The 16,547-nt window shown below is 39.6% G+C and overlaps 1 protein-coding gene across 1 annotated transcript in view; it reads left to right on the top strand.

The window, feature by feature from the left end:
- Positions 1–1,292: 1,292 nt before the first annotated feature.
- rin2a (Ras and Rab interactor 2a) overlaps positions 1,293–16,547 on the top strand; it is a 220,293-nt gene continuing 205,038 nt past the window's right edge. Inside the window, exon 1 of the mRNA XM_051919613.1 lies at positions 1,293–1,841. The gene's annotated coding sequence lies outside the window, so the exon portion shown is untranslated. The remainder of the gene's footprint in view (positions 1,842–16,547) is intronic.

Here is a 16,547-nt window from a genome sequence, read left to right as displayed (position 1 = left end):
CAGCATCTCTCTTCTGCACATGTCCAAACCAACGCAATTTTGCCTCTGACTTTGTCTCCCAACTGTCCAACTTCAGCTGACCCTCTAATGTACTCGTTCCTAATCCTATCCATCCTCATCACACCCAATCCAAATCTTAACATCTTTAACTCTGCCACCTCCATCTCTGTCTCTTGCTTTCTGGTCAGTGCCACCATCTCCACCCATATAACATAGCTGGTCTCATTACCGTCCTTTAGACCTTCCCTTTCACTCTTACTGTCACAAACTACTCCTGACATTCTTCTCCATCCATTAGGCTTTAGGTGCCAATAAGTTAGCAATATCAGAAAGTCAAGTGCACTGCAGCGGGCCTTTATTTTTATTTTTTGTTCCGACTGACTGCCAAAATGGAAGATTAAGAGTTTTAAAACTAAAGGAAAATAAGGAAGACTTTTACAAGATACTCACAAGAGATTTTTGTGGAGAAGGATAGGCACATGGACTTAATTTACAAATAAAGGTAAGACCATAAACTGTTTTCAATTTTATATTAAAAAAAATGGGATCAGACTAAGAAAAAAACAATCCAATATTTAAAAAACTACATTTTGACCTTAAATAAAATATTGTTTTGTTTTTCTTGTTATCCTTTTGTTGAACAGTCTGTATTAAAATTGATTAAAACATCAGAATTAAAAGCCTTTAAAAACAACTAAATATTTCAATTAAGGTCAAAATTGAAATCCGTTTTTTTTTGTACACCTCTCTATACTTTCATTTGTATTGAAGGAGTATGAATTTTGGAATTGCAACGGCAAACTTAGAATACATGGAAGGTGCAGAGCAAATGCGCTCTCTCCGTTCTCTGTCACCGATATAAATGTAACGTTTTCTTAGCCAAATATATACTTTACCTATGTGTGTGTAAAGAATGCCGATGAGATATGAAACATAACCAGTAGTCAATGTGGATGCTGCCAACTGAATAGTGAATAAGGTACTCTTTTCGGTTCATATATTTGTAAATCTTACTCTGAAGGAGTCTGTGCCTATCCAGCCATGAACCTCACTGCACGTCACTGTTTCGAGTTGTGTTATGGTAGATCTATTTATCCAGTGTCTGAGTTACCGACCCGTCTCAAGGCAAGAACCTACCCTGGACGGGGAGCCACTATTATGCCACTCCTCTTGGACTTAATCCTGTGTCGCGATCATACAGGAAGCAGTGGCCTCAGAATTGAGATGAAAAATAAAAGTAACTTCGCCCACTGCCTATCTTAGCGCGCTGTTTTTCCACTTTTTCTGACACGAGAGTAATAATAATAATATGGGATAATCAGCGTGGGAACCTTAAGACGAAACAACAGGAAGCGTCGTAGCTTCAAAAGGAAACAAAACGCAATAAGTGCAACGCGATGTAGTAAGCATAACAACTGAAACGTAACTCTAAAAATACACAAAGACGGAGACAGCCGAAGAAACTACAACGGCGCCCCCGGGCCATATCAAGACACACGTGACTTGAAAGTAAAGCCGAAGTTTACTTTTGTTCTTCGGAGCCGAACCGGCTGGCCGGGTTCTGCGCCTGCGCAAAGGCAGTTTTTCGCAGCGACTCCAACCTTTTTTTTTGTTAGGAATGAAGCGATTGTAGAGATCGCGTTGTAAGCCTAGAGACCGCCTCGAGAAGAAACATCGCGCCGCCGAGGGCGCACGGACAGTCACTACTTCGTCGTGGGGTCCCTTCTTTGTTTGCTAGCCTACCTGCTGCTGGGTAATGCTCACTGACCCCTGAAGGCATTTGGAATTGTGGAGTGTGAGTCCATCGGAATGCGGCGTTTATGAAGAAAGCGGGCTTCCGGGTAAGTGGATTCGGGTTTAAAATAAATAGTGCGGGGGGCAAGGTGAGCGTTCGTATTGGAGGGACCGTTTCACCTGTGTGGGGAACCTTCCGCGCGGTCGCGTTACCTACCGTGTTGCTTTTTTGAAAAGTGCTCAACGATAAAATGTTAAAAAAGGGAATTTTTAACGTCAGACACGATTAAGCCACAACCTGTGCTGTCGCTAAATAGACCTTGTATGGTGAACAGTCAGACGCGGGGATTGTGGGCTTAAGTTTCGGGGATGCGTCGTTTTTTATTTCCTTTTTTCTGACCGATCCAAATGTCTATTTGATTTGATCATTTCTGTTCACGTCTAGTGATTTTTTTTCTGTGGGACAAATCTTTAATGAGTCAACTTTATGAAGGCTGTATTTAAATAGCTTTCTCAAAGTCTCCCGTGCTCAAGAAAAGTTGAGTCTGCCGCGATTGCAGGTTTATCGGCTTTATGTTATATAGCGTCTTTCAAAGTAAGCACTGAGACAGAAATGTATTATTCTTTATGAAAATAAAAATCCATGTAGTTAAATAGATCATATTAAAACTCTCAAATGTATACACAATAATAAATATACATTTAAATGTATTTTCTGTATACGCGTTTATCCAAATTGGCGAATGGGCGGCACGGTGGCGCAGTGGTAGCTCTGCTTCTCCTGGTGGCGCTCCAGTTTACTTCAATAGTCCATAGACATGCAAGTCAGGTAAATTGGGGATCCCAAACTGGCCCTGGTGTGTGTGTTCGCCCAGCGATGGGCTGGCGTCCTGTCCAAGGCTTGTTCCTGCCTTGCGCACCTTTGCTAGCTAGGATAGGCTCCAGCAGACCCCCGCGACTATGTTCAGGACTAAGTGGATAGAAAATGACTGACTCACAGACAAAATAGTTAAACATAATCGAGTAACAACAATCTTGTGGACTGTTTTTAGAAGTGAAGAGCTCAGAACTAAATACAACCAAGTTATAATTCTCAGATTATACAGGTGTTGGTTATAAAATTAGAATATCATGACAAAGTTGATTTATTTCAGTAATTCCATTCAAAAAGTGAAACTTGTATATTAGATTCATTTATTACACACAGACTGATATATTTCAAATGTTTATTTCTTTTAATGTTGATGATTATAACTGACAACTAATGAAAGTCCCAAATTCAGTATCTCGGAAAATTAGAATATCAATTAAGACCAATGCAAAAAAAGGATTTTTAGAAATGTTGGCCAACTGAAAGGTATGAACATGAAAAGTATGAGCATGTACAGCACTCAATATTTAGTTGGGGCTCCTTTGGCCTGGATTACTGCAGCAATGCGGCGTGGCATGGAGTCGATCAGTCTGTGGCACTGCTCAGGTGTTATGAGAGCCCATGTTGCTCTGATAGTGGCCTTCAGCTCTTCTGAATTGTTGGGTCTGGCATGTTGCATCTTCCTCTTCACAATACCCCATAGATTTTCTATGGGGTTAAGGTCAGGCGAGTTTGCTGGCCAATCAAGAACAGGGATACCATGGTCCTTAAACCAGGTACTGGTAGCTTTGGCACTGTGTGCAGGTGCCAGGTCCCGTTGGAAAATGAAATCTGCATCTCCGTAAAGTTCGTCAGCAGCAAGAAGCATGAAGTGCTCTAAATCTTCCTGGTAGACGGCTGCGTTGACCTTGGACCTCAGAAAACACAATGGACCAACACCAGCAGATGACATGGCACCCCAAACCATCACCGACTGTGGAAACTTTACACTGGACCTCAAGCAACATGGATTCAGTGCCTCTCCTCTCTTCCTCCAGACTCTGGGACCTTGATTTCCAAAGGAAATGCAAAATTTACTTTCATCAGAGAACATAACTTTGGACCACTCAGCAGCAGTCCAAAGGCGAGACGCTTCTGATGCTGTCTTGTTCAAGAGTGGCTTGACACAAGGAATGTGACAGCTGAAACCCATGTCTTGCATACGTCTGTGCATGGTGGTTCTTGAAGCACTGACTCCAGCTGCAGTCCACTCTTTGTGAATCTCCCCCACATTTTTCAGTGGGTTTTGTTTCACAATCCTCTCCAGGGTGCGGTGATCCCTATTGCATGTACACTTTTTTCTACCACATCTGGTCCTTCCCTTCGCCTCTCTATTAATGTGCTTGGACACCGAGCTCTGTGAACAGCCAGCCTCTTTAGCAATGACCTTTTGTGTCTTGCCCTCCTTGTGCAAGGTGTCAATGGTCGTCTTTTGGACAACTGTCAAGTCAGCAGTCTTCCCCATGATTGTGTAGCCTACAGAACTAGACTGAGAGACCATTTAAAGGCCTTTGCAGGTGTTTTGAGTCAATTAGCTGATTAGAGTGTGGCACCAGGTGTCTTCAATACTGAACCTTTTCACAATATTCTAATTTTCTGAGATACTGAATTTGGGACTTTCATTAGTTGTCAGTTATAATCATCAAAATTAAAAGAAATAAACATTTGATTAAACATCAGTCTGTGTGTAGTGAATGAATCTAATATACAAGTTTCACTTTTTGAATGGAATTACTGAAATAAATCAACTTTGTCATAATATTCTAATTTTATGACCAGCACCTGTAAAACCTATCAGTTAATATCAGTTTGACAGAAATTCATCAAACAAAAGAGTGTTCAAACGTTTCTTAAATGCATTGAGGGAGTCAAAATTCTGAAGAGATGTGGACTGGCTAGGAGTTAGACATGAAAAGAATCTGGACTGAGATTTAATGCCACGCTGAGGTGACATCACCAGATGCTATTTATCAGCTGATCTGAGTGGTCAAGAAGGAACATAGGACCTCACAAGTGTCTTCATATATAAAAGAGCAGACCCATTGATTACTCTGTAGACCTGCATCGTTGATTTTAACTTTTTAACATGCGCTGCTACAGAGAGGCAATGTGTTCTGAATGAAGGAGTGACCTTGGCCGGTTGAATATGCTGCAGCATTTTGAATCACCTGCAGCATGTTGGTGACACATGCCGGTACTCCTGCCAGCAGAGAGTTACCAAGGCCAAAGTCTGGACCTGGAGTTGTGCTGAATACTCTATCAGTATCAATATTAATACCAATGGAATGTGTAGTTCTATTACTAATAGCTGTTAATAGTGTTCTCTATTAATTTGACAGAGACAAGGTGAGTTATTTTGTGGGAGCCCCATTGACACTGAAATAGATAAGTAGGATTCAAAGTGAATGCATAGATGGGTTGATTGAATAATGAGATTTATATTGAATTAACACAACAAAGTGTTCATTTTAAGTGAGAGAAGCCACAGTATAGTACATTTAACCCTTGTGCTGTCTTGAGGGGTCAAAAATGACCTGTTTCTGACTTTACCAGTGGAAAAGACATCCTAAATGTTTTTTGTACCATGAAATTTGATGATTTTTTTCATGCAATGCCCCTACTATGCAAATTATCTATCATCTCTTTTTTAAGTATTATTATGAATGCTGAACACAGTTGTGAGACAAAGATTATCTTTTGGTCATTTTTGGCCTTGTGAATACAAAAACATTTACAGTCAAACTGAAACATTATTAAATGAGTTATAACAAGTATAAATTAAAGTAAACAACCTGAGTCTGTTTTCTCTTGACATTTCTTGTGATAATCACCTGTGAGTACAAATACATTCATAGCTTCAAATGGTGTTCCAGTATTTTACTCTCCCACATTCTGTCTCGCATACACACACACACATTTGTATTTACTTATTTGACCAACACCTTTATCCAAGGTGACCTACAACATTTATGATACAATTGGTTATATTTCTTTTGGTTTTCCAATTGGTTCCCAGGCAGGTCAAGTGACATGCTCATGGTTGCTCAGTATCAGTGGTGGGATTTGAACCCACTGTCTCAGGGTTTGAAGTCCAAAGCTTTAACCACATTTCCTCACTCCCACACATACAGAGAGAGAAAGAGAGAATATGTGTCTGCTTGAACCGCTTTCTGATGGACATATTGTATTGCATATCCTCTGTATTCCACACCCGAGTATGCATCTTGGGCTTGGCCCTGGTTCCTCCATGAGAAAAGCATGAACCTTCTGTGCATTCACACTCATAATGTCCTCATGTAACACAAAGTGACAAAGAGAATATCACAGACACCATTTCACACAATGTGTCAAAGTGCAAATACAGTAATCCCTCCTCCATCACGGGGGTTGCGTTCCAGAGCCATCCGCGAAGTAGAAACCATATGTTTATATGGTTATTTTTATATTGTCATGCTTGGGTCACAGATTTGCGCAGAAACACAGGTGGTTGTAGAGAGACAGGCACGTTATTCAAACACTGCAAACAAACATTTGTCTCTTTTTCAAAAGTTTAAACTGTGCTCCATGACAAGACAGAGATGACAGTTCTGTCTCACAATTAAATGAATGCAAACATATCTCTTCAAAGGAGTGCGCGTCAGGAGCACTGAATGTCAGAAAGTGAGAGAAAACCAAACAAATCAATAGGGCTGTTTGGCTTTTAAGTATGCGAAGCACCGCCGGTACAAAGCTCTTGAAGGCGGCAGCTCACACCCCCTCCGTCAGGAGCAGGGAGAGAGAGAGAGAGAGACAGAGACAGAGGAAAACAAACAGTGAAAAATCAATACGTGCCCTTTGAGCTTTTAAGTATGCGAAGCACCGTGCAGCATGTCGCTTCAGGAAGCAGCTGCACACAGAAGGTAGCAACCTGAAGATAATCTTTCAGCATTTTTAGACGAGCATCCGTAGCGTCTAGGTGTGCGAACAGCCCCCCTGCTCACACCCCCTACGTCAGGATCAGAGAAAGTCAGCGCAAGAGAGAGAGAGAGAGAGAGAAAAACAAAAGTAAGTTGGGTAGCTTCTCAGCCATCTGCCAATAGCGTCCCTTGTATGAAATCAACTGGGCAAACCAACTGAGGAAGCATGTACCAGAAATTAAAAGACCCATTGTCCTCAGAAATCCGCGAACCAGCAAAAAATCCGCGATATATATTTAAATATGCTTACATATAAAATCCGCGATAGAGTGAAGCCGCGAAAGGCGACACGCGATATAGCGAGGGATCACTGTACTTAATGTGGGAAAGCACTGTGTTCTCATATGGAATGGGTTATGAGTATTGGGAGTCCTAATGCTATAAAAGCTGTTATACATGTCAGTACCCTACTTTACTGAAAGCACAGTACAGTGTCCAACAGGTCTTTGAACTACTTTCTTTAGAAGATGTGCAAGATGAATCTGTACATATAACATTGATTTTAAAAATAAAATTGAGTTAGGGGGCTTTTCTAACAGGGATGTAGTGAAGGACAAGGAGAGTATATAGACTATTAAGATATCACAATTGGTTAAGAAAGGTTGGTGCAAGTAGAACAGCTAGGGAGGTTTAGTTGGCTCTTTATTTTTGTGGTATATACAGTATCGTTACAATGTGCCTTAATACAGTAGATAGATAAACAGATAAATTATTAACTTTCTTTGATAAAGTCATTAATGAGGCCCTACCACCTGTTGGAAGCATATTGGTTTTTATATATATATATATATATATATATATATATATATATATATATATATATATATATATATATATGTCTGTTTCTGATTGTTTGGTCAGAGACATTCACACTAGTGGCCTGCTGGAAGTCATTTTGTGGGGCTCTGGCAGTGCTCATCCTGTTCCTCCTTGCCCAAAGGAGCAGATACCGGTCCTGCTGATGGGTTAAGGACCTTCTACGGCCCTGTCCAGCTCTCCTAGAGTAACTGCATGTGTCCTGGAATCTCCTCCATGCCCTTGGGACTGTGTTGGGAGGCACAGCAAACCTTCTGGCAATGGCACATATTGATGTGCCATCCTGGAGAAGCTGAACTACCTGTGCAACCTCTGTAGGGTCCAGGTATCGCCTCATGCCACCAGTAGTGACTCTGACCATAGCTAAATTCAAAACGAGTGAAAAAACAGATGAGGAGGGAAAAATGTCAGTGGCCTCCGTCTGTTAAACCATTCCTGTTTTGGGGTTGTCTCATTGTTGCCCCTCTAGGTCACCTGTTGTTCACATTTACACCAAAGCAGCTGAAACTGATCAACAACCCCCTCTGCTACTTAACTGACCAGATCAATAGCCCAGAAGTTTCATTGACTTGATGCCATACATACTCTGATTAAAAAGTGTTCCTTTAATTTTTTTGAACAGTATATTAGCTGTTACTGCAAATCCACACTTCTCAATATCTTTCTTTATTTTTTCCTTTGCACCACTTCACATCTCTAGTGACAATTCAGCTTAACAGGACACACCTGACATCCCCATATCCTTTTCTTTGCCAGACCAGCATCCATATACAAAAAAAGCTTCATTTGAACTCCTTCCATTCCCTGTTGGAGTCCCTCTCCTCACAACATTAAATCATAAGACCAATCAACTGAACCCTATACAGTACCGGTTTCAGAAATTCTTTTACATCAGCCCAGTCTTCTTTAATAAGAAAAATAGAGTATAGCCCAGAGTTGTGGAACGGAAGAACCATTGATATTTATGGGTAAGGCTTCATACGTTAACACAAAGATACTGTCTTCTGTGTGTTTAGGGAAGGCTTTCCTATGCCTCATTATTTAGAGGTGAAGGTTAAATTAGTGATATTCTGTTTTGTGTGGGGATGCAGGTATGAGAGGGTAAGAAGATTTGACATGGAAAGAATTCTGGAAAATGGAGGTATAGATGTCATAGACATTTAAATCCAGATAGAATGTGTTTTTTGTACATCTTTGAGCAAGGATTTCTATCTGGTCATTGTACATAAATTCCAATCTTTTGTGGCTCTGTGCTTCACATTAGTGATGTGGTCTCTGACAGGTTGGTCAAACATGGTGCCAAAAGTGGAGGTGAAACCAGTAGGCTATAAATATGCAGCAAAACTGAAAGATAATGTTTTCTTACAGTGTGTGTTTAGTGCAGTGCAGTGTTGTTTAGGTGCTGAAGCACTGAACTTTGAAATACATATATATTTGACCTGCTTGGGCCCCTCTAAGCCATTACCAGTTATATGTATTCTGATCCCATTAGTCAGCTTGGATGAAGGTTTCTGCCAAATGTAATAAGAGGCATCTTTAGAATAACAAATTGGAATCTTCACAATATGTAAGAGCTCCTTAAAACATGTATATTGGTAGCACAGTGGTTAGCCTCATAGGTTTGAGTCCTAATAATTTGCGTCTTCTGCTGCTTTTTGCCATTTTTGTTTTTCCTTGTAAAATGTTGCTATTATGTTCATAAGCTTTTTATTTAAAACTGCTGTTGGTTTTTTTATAGGCAGTATAAAGCTTCATTTTCTTGAAGGAGATGTTCATAACCCAACACTCTCAAGATCCCTTAATCCAATTTAAGGTCATTGGGTGACGGGCAGGGAACAATCCTGAACAAGTTACCAGCCCATCTCAGGTGTGTGTGTGTGTGTGTGTGTACACTGCCACACTCACACTCACACAGGGACAACTTAGAGATGTCAGTTAACCTAACCAGTACAAGTTGGGGAATGGAGGAATGGCCCACAGATGCTGGAAGATCATACAAGCCTAGGGCAGTGAATCCGTGAGTTCACCTGTAATTATTAATTTAATTCATACCTCATCGAGTTAATTTGGGATCAAGGAGTCTGCGGTTTCTTATTTGTCTGTTTGGTTTTTTTCCCAATATTTTATTGGATTACTCCTGAAGCCTCTGTAATTGAATTTAGTGCTCTAGATTTGGAATCTATGAATAGAACAATACAGTCTCCACGTACCACCTCAACATCAAAGTCATGTGAAGTCATGCTTATCCAAAATTGATGTGTAGGCAGTGGCATTTTCATTCATTATCTATTGTTGTATTCATTATAATTTTAAACCATGCATCACTGGAGCTAAGCTGTTATTACTTTGTACTACATTTCTACATAAGAGTTGAGATTTCATATTCTGGGTGAAGTTAGTGCTAATAAGGCAACATGTGCAGATGAGGGGAAAGGACATTTTTTGCTAAACAAAGCCGTGCTCATGCCAGTCTAGGCATAATTCATGGAGTGCCTTTCAGCAATATTCAAATCTACGCGGTAAGTCAATAAATATTTGCAAAGCAAACACCAATGAATGCTCCTCAAATACCCTGTCAATAATGGGTTAGTACTGGTGGCTGTAGAAAACTCATTTTATGTGGCATAGTGAACACCACTGTATTTTCACAATGACAATAGTATCTTGTCCACACAATTCTGCTAATGTTGGTTCCATTAAAGTATGTTCAAGGGTTAAAATGTTTTTAATCAACTCCAAAAATAAAGCCATTAAGGAAAACAGTGTCTGTCAGCAAAGGCTGCAAAATGCTGTTCATGCTCTGGCAAAGAAAAGTAAATCAGAGTGCTGTGGTTTAGCAGTCAGACTTTGTTTGTATGACTGGTGCATTGGCAGTGTGCACCTAATGGCAGCTTCATTATTTTTTTATTCTTACCCACACAATCTAATTTGCTGTAGGATCCTAATAATTACAACCCAATCCTAACCATATTTGTTAACCAATTGTTTAATTAAATACAGAAGACTAATTTTCAGCTGAAACATTTTAATTTTATAGTTTTGTAAAACACTAACGAAATGATTAAAAGAGCAAAAAAAAAAAGCCAGCGTCTTAGTGCATCTCATTTTATTTAATTTCTGAGAGCACTTTGTCAGGTACGAAGTTGTTGAGAGTGAACATCTATCCCTGCAGCACTGTGTGTAAGGCAGGAACCATGGCTTATGTGAATGCCTTTCCATTACAAGCCCCACCCAGTCCTACGAGTACCCACCCTCGCATAGGCCATGGCAGTTTATTGAACCAAGTCCATGTGACTGCTGTGTTTTCAGGTGCATTGGCATGTAATGCGTGAAGCACCTATTGTGAAAGCCCATGTCTATCTGTCAGTCTGTCCGTGTCTCTGCATGAAGCAACTCGGCCCCTGTTGGACCAGTTTTATTGAGAAGTGTCACACTTATTCTTCAAGGAAATTTGTCAAGACAGTTCAGTTTTCATTCTGATAGATTGTGCAAAGTTTTAAAATTTCAAAATTACCTGTTGAAAAGCATTGCTAATTTTGCAAACTTGGCCATCTTGAAATGTTGAAACATTCTATCTGACTTCAACTAGGAATTGCATTGAGAGTGGTTGCTTGAACTTGCATATTTTTAATATTTTCCTCTTCTTATATATAAACGTCTACTCGTGGAAGTGTGTGTGTCTGTCTGGCCTGGAAGTGAAAGGTGGAGTCGGGGTAAGGGCTCCACCTCCGAGGAAACACAAAACTTGCTTAGCTGCTAATAACATAAGCAAGGCGAGCACATCGGCAAAACAAAACCTTTGAAGAAAGACAAAGCCACTTAGCTGCTAATACAGAAGCGAGGCGAGCACATTGGGAAAACGAAACCTCAGAAGAAAAGACAAAGTCGCTTAGCCGCTAATAACACAAGCGAGGCCAGTACGTCAGCAAAACTAAACCTCAGAAGAAAGACAAAGTCACTTAGCCATTAATAACACAAGCGAGTCAAGCACATTGGGAAAATGAAACCTCCGAAGAAAGACAAAGTCACTTAGCTGCTAATAACACAAGCGAGGCCAATACGTCAGCAAAACGAAACCTCAGAAGAAAGACAAAGTTGCTTAGCTGCTAATACAGAAGCGAGGCAAGCACGTCAGCAAAATGAAACCTCCGAAGAAAGACAAAGTCGCTTATCCATTAATAACACAAGCGAGTCGAGCACATCAGGAAAACAAAACCTCAGAAGAAAGACAAAGTCGCTTAGCCACTAATACACAAGCGAGGCAAGCATGTCAGCAAAACGAAACCTCCGAAGAAAGACAAAGTCGCTTAGCCATTAATAACACAAGCGAGTCGAGCACATCAGGAAAACGAAACCTCAGAAGAAGGACAAAGTCGCTTAGCTGCTAATACAGAAGCGAGGTGAGCAGGTCAGCAAAATGAAACCTCCGAAGAAAGACAAAGTCGCTTAGCTGCTAATACACAAGCGAGGCGAGCACATCGGGAAAACGAAACTTCAGAAGAAAGACAAAGTCGCTTAGCCATTAATAACACAAGCAAGGCGAGCACATCAGGTAAACAAAACTTAAGAAGAAAGACAAAGTTGCTTAGCCATTAATAACACAAGCGAGTCGAGCACATTGGGAAAACGAAACCTCAGAAGAAAGATAAAGTCTCTTAGCTGCTAATACAGAAGCGAGGCGAGCACGTCTGCAAAACAAAACCTCCGAAGAAAGACAAAGTCGCTTAGCCGTTAATACACAAGCGAGGCGAGCACGTCAGCAAAACGAAACCTCAGAAGAAAGACAAAGTCGCTTAGCTGCTAATACACAAGCGAAGCGAGCACGTCCGCAAAATGAAACTTCCGAAGAAAGACAAAATCGCTTAGCCGCTAATACAGAAGTGAGGCGAGCACATCGGGAAAATGAAACCTCCGAAGAAAGACAAAGTCGCTTAGTCGCTAATACAGAAGCGAGGCGAGCACGTCAGCAAAACGAAACCTCCGAAGAAAGACAAAGTTGCTTAGCTGCTATTACACAAGCAAGGCGAGCACATCAGCAAAATGAAACTTACGAAGAAAGATAATGTCGCTTAGCCACTATTACACAAGCGGGTTGAGCACGTCATCAAAACAAAACCTCCGAAGAAAGACAAAGTTGCTTAGCTGCTAATACAGAAGCGAGGAGAGCACGTCAGCAAAAGGAAACAAACCTCAGAAAAAGACAAAGTCGCTTAGCCGCTAATACACAAGCGAGGCGAGCATGTCAGCAAAAGGAATCCTCCTAGGAGAGAGATGCCCAGAGTAGTTCCTTTCAATTACCTGACATCTCTGCATTTTAATTTTTTTTTCTGACGATTTCAATAGTTTCTAGGACCCTGGGCTTTTTACAGCATGGGCTTACACAGCTAGTACTTATATAAGTTCTTACTCATTTATATAATTTTAATGAATTACTGTGTTTTAACTTATAATAATCGCTAGGTGGGAAACATTCCTTATCCCCTTTAATAGGTTAATAGTGATATTTATGTATGCTAGCATTGGTCATTTTGTATTAATAGATACTTTTCAATTGATAATTATTAGATATACCCTATTGGGTATACTTTCAAAAATGTGCTTAAAAAAATTGAACAACAATTAGTCACAGACCCTCCAGCACTAACACACATCAGTCGATGCCATTTTAACATCACTTAAATTAAAATCCGATGTGTATGAAAGCTTTTGAGCCACCACAAGCCTCTCTGTGCTCCGTTTTTTAACTTCATTGTAAAGTGCCTTTTAAAGCTCGTATTTAATGGAGTCGATTAACTCATGGAATTGCATTCTGTTATCACTGTTATTTTTGAATATGACTCCTTGTTACAAAACCATTTAATAAACAAAAATGTACCGTCAGATCACAAATACAGAACTTAGTGTCAATGACACACAACAGTGAAAATTTCTTTTTATATGAGCAATAAAAATATAATATAATTACAGTTGTACCGAGTTGTATAGTCTTGCTAATTTAAAAATGTATATTAAAAAGTACTGTTGGATGAAAAAGACTGTACTTTCACTTTCCAGATTGAGAGTGGTAGATGTGGCTGTAGTATTAGTAGTAGCTTTGTCATTGTCCGCTTTTTGTAGAAAAGCTGCATTAAATCCCAGTAAAGCATATTTCAGGTTCTAAAACAACACCGCCATATGGTGTCTATTCAAAACAATGTCCACAAAAAGCCTTGTGACTTCACAAATGCAGTTGTAGCAGTGCACAATGAGAGGAAACCTTAACTATTATATGGTAAGTTTATGTATAAGGAGTCTTAGTATGTTAATAATAATAATAATAATAATAATTTTTACATTTATGTAGCGCTTTTCTCACAACTCAAAGGAGTTTTACATAGTCACTGGGGAGCGACTTCAACCACTACTAATGTGTAGCATCCACCTGGATGATGTGATGGCAGCCGTTTTTGCGCCAGTACACTCACCACACATTAGCTGTTCGGTGGTAAAGGGATGAGAGAGAGCCAGTTAGACAAGGTGCGATTAGGGGGTCCAGAATGACAAGGCCATTGTGGGCAATTTAGCCACGACATTAGGATACACCTTACTGTTCACGTAGGATGCTCAGGGTTCTTTTATGACCATATAGTGTGAGGACCTCGCTTTTGTCTCATCTGAAGGGCTGCACCATTTTTACATCACAGTGTCCCCGTCACTACACTGAGACATTGGGATCCATATTCAGACCACAGGGTAGGCACCACCTGCTGGCCTCACCAACACTTCTTCCAGAAGCAATTCAAGCTTTCCTAGATGGTCTCCCATCCAAGTAAAGGCCGGACCCGAACATGCTTAGCTTTGAGAAAATGTTTCTCATGAGTGTACTTTGCAGAACAAGTTTGCGTTGAAGTTACTTGCCATTACCCTTATGATGTCCTTATGATGATGATATGTGAATTTCCCCTTGGGATTAATAAAGTATCTCTATCTATCTATCTGTCTGTCTGTCTGTCTGTCTGTCTGTCTGTCTGTCTATCTATCTATCTATCTATCTATCTATCTATCTATCTATCTATCTATCTATCTATCTATCTATCTATCTTCCATTGGCCATTCACACTCATCACGAAGCATTGAAAGATACAACATAGGTAACATTTCCTGCATGTTAAGATGGTGGAAGAAGAGCTTTAAGTTTTTGGCATCCCTACATCTGTCCAGGCAGACATTACTAATGCCGTACATTGGTGTTAGGTCTTGTGTTCCAGTTCCTCAAATTTTGCATCTGAGATGTTTAGATTAAATGTGTTGTCTACTTTCCTTTTCCTTTATAGTTTACCAATATTTTTTTAAAGACAAGTCTCATAAATCCTGTCTTTCTTTCCCCATTTTTGTGGTTTACTCAGGGAATATAAAAGTGTTAATACTGTTGGATGGGACAATCATATACGCAGTTACTCTCAAAGTACCCACATTTTATGTAGACCAGGCTCTTAATACAGAATATCTTGTAGTCTTGCACAATGAGTTATTAAGTGAGTTTTAACCATGCATGTTTTTGCCATTACTTGGATTTCACATTGTGAGGGTTATTTATAGCTCAACATCTGCTAATGTCTGCAGACACCTCTGTGCTAGATACCTTAATCCTGGGTTTTGCTGCCTGTCCAGAATTTGATATTTGCAATATGGGATTTTTGTATCTACCAGATGAGGTTGTGAACATAATGTACGTGTCCAAGAGTAATATGGGATATACAAGGTATGCCTTTTGTGAATATATTTGAAATTTCACCAGCTGAAACTTATTCCATAGCAGCTAAGAAAAGAACAAATATGTTTAACATAAGGTTAAAAAAATGGCAGTGAGGTAATCTCAGAACTCACAGGATAATTTGATATGAAGAATATGGAGGTGCAGAAAAGGTGAAGGAGTACATTACAGTGAATAGTCACTGCTTTAATAGTTTTCTAATTCTGGAGGATATCAGAATTTAATATAATATTTCACTTTTGTGCTCAATCGTCGTCTGTGTGAAGTCTGCAAGTTCTGGTCACATTTGTTTGGATTTTTCTATGGATAGTTCAGTTTTCCAGCCAGAACCTTAAAATGTGTCTATTAGTTGTATTGATGACTGTGATTTGACCCTGGGAGAGTGTGAGTGCTGCTTTGTGTGTGTGTCAGTGGCCACCATGATGGATTTATGCTCAGTACTGCTGGGATTGTCCTCGAAAATGTAATAATATGATTTAAGTTATTCATTAAATGGCTTTCGTTGACTAATTATAGTGAACAGTGTGGTGTTTTGTTTTAGGTTACTGTGTTCTATTTCTATACTTCAGATTAGGATTTCTGCATACTATTTAAAAAAAGTACACATTTTTCCAGAAAATATATCAGTGCAGTTTAGCAAGTTTTCAAAATGTGACCTTCAATTAAATTGAGTTTTTAAAGAGGGACTGTCACATTATGGAAAAGTATAATACCATGTTGCAAATATGCATACATAATATGATGTCACCTTTAATAATACATTGAAATAGGGAAAATCAAATTGCCTCATACTTGAGAGTTTATCCAGGTCGCGTCAAACTTAGCGATAGGCCTCTTTGGCAGGGTACAATTATGCAACATCAACCTCAAGTCTGGAGAGTTTATTTTCAATACATGAATTTCAACATGACGAATATGTCACAAAAGGGGAAAAGATGATTAGAATGGTTTGGAATTCTGCTCAGATTTTCCGTGTTTAAGACTGTGAAATTCAGAAACAGAGACAAAAAGCAAACCGGAGAGATGTAAGCATTTAGGAGTACCACTTACCTTCATTTATGTAGTTATTTGCTTCATAATTACTAACAGACATGCTGGCATAAGTCCTTTAAAATTGGCTCCCGACTGTGCATTTCCAACCTACATCATAATATCTCATGAATTTCGTCTTTCACACTTTGCTCATTTTTCTCCCTTGGAATATTTTGTTTATAATTAAATATTTCACTCCCGTGTTTGTTTTCCTGTAAAGTACAAACATTTCTCAGTGTAGCTGGCAGTATGTGAAAAAAAAACATTTAAAACTAAGGGGACTTTAATGCTATGGTGTAATGAGCTCTGCCAGCAGGTAATTTTGTAAAAATGTCTTATTTTGGAA

The sequence above is a fragment of the Erpetoichthys calabaricus genome, chromosome 15 (genome assembly GCF_900747795.2).
Source record: "Erpetoichthys calabaricus chromosome 15, fErpCal1.3, whole genome shotgun sequence".
NCBI lineage: Eukaryota > Metazoa > Chordata > Cladistia > Polypteriformes > Polypteridae > Erpetoichthys > Erpetoichthys calabaricus.
This window is presented reverse-complemented; position numbering and strand designations above follow the sequence as displayed.